Consider the following 6000-nt stretch of genomic DNA (forward strand, 5'->3'; position numbering starts at 1 on the left):
TTCTATTTTTAGTTCCTTAAGGAACTTCCATACTGTTCTCCATAGTGGCTGTATCAATTTACATTCCCAACAACACCCGCTCCAGCATTTATTGCTTGTACATTTTCTGATGATGCCCATTCTAACTGGTGTGAGGTGATACCTCACTGTAGTTTTGATTTGCATTTCTCTAATAATTAGTGATGTTGAGCAGATTTTCATGTGCTACTTGGCCATCTGTATGTCCTCTTTGGAGAGATGTCTATTTAGGTCTTCTGCCCAATTTTGGATTGGGCTGTTTGTTTTTTTAATATTGAGCTGCATGAGCTGTTTATATATTTTGGAGATTAATCCTTTGTCCAATGATTCATTTGCAAATATTTTCTCCCATTCTGAGGGTTGTCTTTTGGTCTTGTTTATGGTTTCCTTTGCTGTGCAAAAGCTTTTAAGTTACATTAGGTGCCATTTGTTTATTTTTGTTTTTATTTCCATTACTCTTGGAGGTGGATCAAAAAATATCTTGCTGTGATTTATGTCAAAGAGTGTTCTTCCTAAGTTTCCCTCTAAGAGTTTGATAGTGCTCAGTCTTACATTTAGGTCTCTAATCCATTTTGAGTTTATTTTTGTGTATGGTGTTAGGGAGTGTTCTAATTTCATTCTTTTACATGTAGCTGTCCAGTTTTCCCAGCACCACTTATTGAAGAGACTGTCTTTTCTCCATTGTATATCCCTGCCTCCTTTGTCATAGATTAGTTGACCAGAGGTGCATGGGTTTATCTCTGGGCATTCTATCTTGTTCCATTGATCGATAGTTCTGTTTTTATGCCAGTACCATATTATCTTGATTACTGTAGCTTTGTAGTATAGTCTGAAGTCCGGGAGTCTGATTCCTCCAGCTCCGTTTTTTTCCCTCAAGACTGCTTTGGCTATTCGGGGTCTTTTGTGTCTCCATACAAATTTTAAGATTTTTTTGTTCTAGTTCTGTAAAAAATGCCATTGGTAATTTGATAGGGATTGCATTGAATCTGTAGATTGTTTTGGGTAGTATAGTCATTTTCGCAATATTGATTCTTCCAATCCAAGAACATGGTATATCTCTCCACCTGTTGGTATCATCTTTAATTTCTTTCATCAGTGTCTTATGGTTTTCTGCATACAGGTCTTTTGTCTCCCTAGGTAGGTTTATTCCTAGGTATTTTATTCTTTTTATTGCAATGGTAACTGGGAGTGTTTCCTTAATTTCTCTTTCATATTTTTCATCATTAGTGTATAGGAATGCAATCATTAGTGTACAGACTTATTTTAAAGTCTATTTTATCTGATATGAGTATTGCTACTCCAGCTTTCTTTTGGTTTCCATTTGCATGGAATATCTTTTTCCATCCCCTCACTTTCAGTCTGTATGGGCCCTAAGTCTGAAGTGGGTCTCTTGTAGACAACATATAGATGGGTCTTGTTTTTGTATCCATTCAACAAGCCTGTGTCTTTTGGTTGGAGCATTTAATCCATTCACGTTTAAGGTAGTTATCGATATGTATGTTCCTATGACCATTTTCTTAATTGTTTTGGGTTTGTTTTTGTAGGTCCTTTTCTTCTCTTTTTTTTCCCACTTAGAGAATTTCCTTTAGCATTTGTTATAGAGCTGGTTTGGTGATGCTGAGTTCTCTTAGGTTTTGCCTGTCTCTAAAGCTTTTGATTTCTCCATCGAATCTGAATGAGAACCTTGCCAGGTAGAGTAATCTTGGTTGTAGTTTCTTCCCTTTCATCACTTCATCATGTCACTCCTTTCTGGCTTGTAGAGTTTCTGCTGAGAAATCAGCTGTTAACCTTATGGGAGTTCCCTTGTATGTTATTCATTGTTTTTCCCTTGCTGCTTTCAATAATTTTTCTTTGCCTTTAATTTTTGCCAATTTGATTACTATATGTCTTGGCATGTTTCTCCTTGGGTTTATCCTGTATGGGACGCTCTGTGCTTCCTGGAGTTGGGTGGCTATTTCCTTTCCCATGTTAGGGAAATTTTCAACTATAATCTCTTCAAATATTTTCTCAGGTCCTTTCTCTCTCTCTCCTCCTTCTGGGACTCCTATAATGCAAAGGTTTTTGCACTTAATGTTGTCCGGGAGGTCCCTTAGGCTGTCTTCATTTCTTTTCATTCTTTTTTCTTTATTTTGTTCTGCAGCAGTGAAGTCCACCATTCTGTCTTCCAGGTCACTTATCCGTTCTTCTGCCTCAGTTATTCTGCTATTGACTCTTTATGGTGTAGTTTTCATTTCAGTTAGTGTATTGTTCATCTCTCTCTTGTTTGTTCTTTAATTCTTCTATGTATTTGTTCAACATTTCTTGCATCTTCTTGATCTTTGCCTCCATTCTTTTTCTGAGGTCCTGGATCACCTTCACTATCATTATTCTGAATTCTTTTTCTGGAAGATTGCCTATCTCCATTTCATTTAGTTGTTTTGCTGGGGTTTTATCTTGTTCCTTCATCTGGTACATAGCCCTCTGCCTTTTCATCTTGTCTATCTTTCTGTGAATGTGGTTTTTGTTCCACAGGCTGCAGGATTGTAGTTCTTCTTGCTTCTTGTGTCTAATTTTACTAAATTTTGGTTCTTGGTTGTTTGGCTTCTGCAGAGTAGCCATTATAAATGCATAACTTCTTGCTTTCCACAAAGAATTCTGTACCCTTTCACTACTATTTTTTATGAGGTTTTTTAAAAACATAAATAGTGGCTACTTTTTATCAACTATTTTAACTGTTATTTCTGCATCTGACATCATCACTTTATTCCTCTCTTTTAGATTATTAATGTGTTTGATTATACTGACAATTTTTGTCAGGTTCAATTATCGTTTTTTTTTTCCTGTGGAAATCTTTACTTGCAATGGAATATTATTTTTATCACATTTCCAGTTTGGGTCAAATACAATTTTATTTCAGAGTTTTGTATCTATAAACTGATGTATAATTCAATTTTCTTTTTCTCTCATGCTCTGACTCTGTTCTAAAGGTTGCACTGGCCTTTAAAACTAAGTAAGGCTCAATGTTTGTTTAGATCCTTAACAACCTTTGAAGAACAACCAGTTCTATTCTTTCCCCAAAAGCAACCTGTGTCAACTTAGGGAAACACATTTAGGTGCATAGATTTTCCTATATTGTTATGTAGGTGCCAGCATATAGGCATATATCTGGTGTGTGTGTGTGTGTGTGTTTGTGTGTATGTGTGTATACATTCTTTTCACATCACTTTATCTACATAAATGGGGTTGCAATGTAAATATGACTTTTCACCTTACACTTCTTACTTAATAATATGTCGTGGAGGTTTGTCTACATTAGCACATCCTGCTTTCATAGATCTATCTCATTATACCCTTAAACATTCCATTTTAATAGATATTTTATTCTATTTTAATAGATATAGACTTTTAACACACACAGGTGCATTAAACAACCTTGTATATGTGTGTTGATATATCCACAGGCTATATCTCTAAAACTGGAAATGCTGGGTCAAATTGTAGTTGTAAAATTTCAAATATTAATTATTTTTTGGTATATATGTAATACTGATAAGACATGAAAAATTACTTTTCTGTTTGCATTATTTTAAATGTGAATTCTAATAGAATTGTTAGTTCAGTCAAGTATGCTTAAGCTGAAAAGTTTTCAAAAACCTTTCTGATGCTTACAATTAAGTAAAATTTATCTTACTTTGAATGACAACAAATGTTCATAAAAGTACTGGTGCAGCGTCTTCATGATAAATAAATCAATTGACTTTTCAAACTGGAAGAGACTCATTCCACACCCGTCAATTTACACCTGAGAAAACTGGGCCCCATTAAGTTAACAGTTTTTTAAACTAACCTTGACCTCTTAATAGGAGAATATTCAGTCTGAAATTTGCTTCAAATGTTTGCATGGCAAATAGAAATCTTCATATTTCTTTGGTAGCTACTGCCATTTAATTTTTTAGCAAGGAAATTGCATTTATGTGGATACATTAAAATATATCTTTTTAAACACCCAAATTGTACATTTACAGCTAGTTGTTTTTGATTGATGGGATGTGGAATTGGTTTCCTTAAGATATTGCATTTTGTTAATAAACTCAAAGACTTGTTAATGAATTTGCCTCCATCATATTAGCATAATTTTCTTATGTACTTAAATTTTAACATGTGAGTTATACAAATAATACAAAATAAAACTTATATATGACCTCTGAGAGAAAAAAAATAGGCTTTTTTCTATCATGGTAGATCATGAGTTCCTTGATTTTCAAAAAGTGTTGTTAAAGGCTAGAAACAACCAAATTAAATTGCTACTGCTAAACTGTAAATTGAAATTGCACTTATCTATGGGTACCCTTTTCTCCTCTCTGTACCCTCCCCCCTTTCAGTGTCTCCACCCGCCTTAAGGAACCTGAGGTTTCAGATGGGATCAAATCTCAAGTCTCTCAGAAAATAAACAAGGTAGACTCAGATTCAGATGTTACGTAGGTAGAATGCTCCCATTCAAAGTTCATTTGCAGCGTTAAAGACAAAAAGAAATGACAAAGTTGGTCAAAAGTTAGTAACATATAAATTGTGGAATTTCAGGAATCAATAAAGAAATGATTTGTATTTTAGTTGTTTGCAGGAGAAGGTAACTTGTAAAATTACCTTTGTTTTAGCATAGGTAAAACGGGAAGGAAACGGGAGGGAAAATCAAGATGAAAATTGAAACAGGCTTTAACAGTTCCCAGGATGGGTGCAAAGTTCTTATTTCATCCATAAGGACCATGAAAGTTTAAACTTCCAAGCAGACATAGAGCAGAGCTGTTTGTCAGAATTTTGTCAACAGAAATTGCTGCTAATTCTTTTCCCTGCATTCCAGTAGAGTATGGCCAATTTATTGTTCCCAGTTGTATCCCCTGTTTCCTGCCCCACAGAGAACATAAAACAACCCAGAAGGAAATGAGGAAACTGTTCTGATACTGTCTCCTTGATCCATATAGGACTCTGTTCCCTTCAGCAAGATGTTCCTGCCCTGAGATCTTGCCTTGGATTTATGTTTCTCCTGTGTCTGGCTCCCTGGGGCAGCATCTGCTGTGTCTTTGCTGTCTGCTTATTTTGGTAAAGCTGCTAATTCTGTCTGTGTTTATTCTGTCCCTTTGCTGGATCTTGTCATGCTAGATCTCATCCACAATCTGGTTACTTACCCTCCCCTGAAGTCTCCTACAGTGAACTGTAATCTTGAGCATATTCTGTACTTAGCTGCTCCAGAATCAGACAAGGTTGGTTTCTCTTATTTTAAGCCAATTCCCAGGAAAGCTGTAAAGACTAGAGGTATTGGGTCTTTATAACATTGCTGAGGTGCTGAAGTCATTGTGATATTGTCTAAAAATATCAATATCACGAAGCCAAACTCTATATAATTACGATTCATTATTCCCCCGCTTAAGGTTCTCTTGTGTTGTTCAAAATGGACAAGATAAGTGAGAACATATATGTCATCTTTTAAATATTATATGCAGGTGATATACTAGAGACAAGTTTCTTTCCTTTTATCAAGTGACCACATTCATATAAGCAATAAAGAGAACAAACTCAAAGTAGGGTCTGCAGTGATTACACATGTAAGATACAGACAAAACCAAGCACAGAGATTTACTTGAAGAGTTTTAGTTACTCTTAGGTAACTGGAATTATTCAAGTGTATGTGTATGTATACGTGTGTTTGCATGAGCATGTATATATATATATATATGTATATATGTACTGGTGTGTACATGTTTGTTCACTAAAGGGTACAAAATGAAATTGTAAGGTGTTTGGTAAAAATGGGCCACAAATACCAACAATTTATATTAATTCAATTGAACCAAGGATTTTCTGTCTCCTTCCACATAATTTCTCTTCTTTAAAAGCAAGACAAAAAAATAAGCCACAACAACAAACAACAAAAACGCCACCAAAAGACATCTGGCCCTAATGACTCTGGTTATAAGAGAAATCAACATGTCATAGTGGTCAGAACTC

This window comes from Neophocaena asiaeorientalis, unplaced genomic scaffold, assembly GCF_003031525.2.
Source record: "Neophocaena asiaeorientalis asiaeorientalis breed wild unplaced genomic scaffold, Neophocaena_asiaeorientalis_V1.1 scaffold5, whole genome shotgun sequence".
Classification (NCBI taxonomy): Eukaryota; Metazoa; Chordata; class Mammalia; order Artiodactyla; family Phocoenidae; genus Neophocaena; species Neophocaena asiaeorientalis.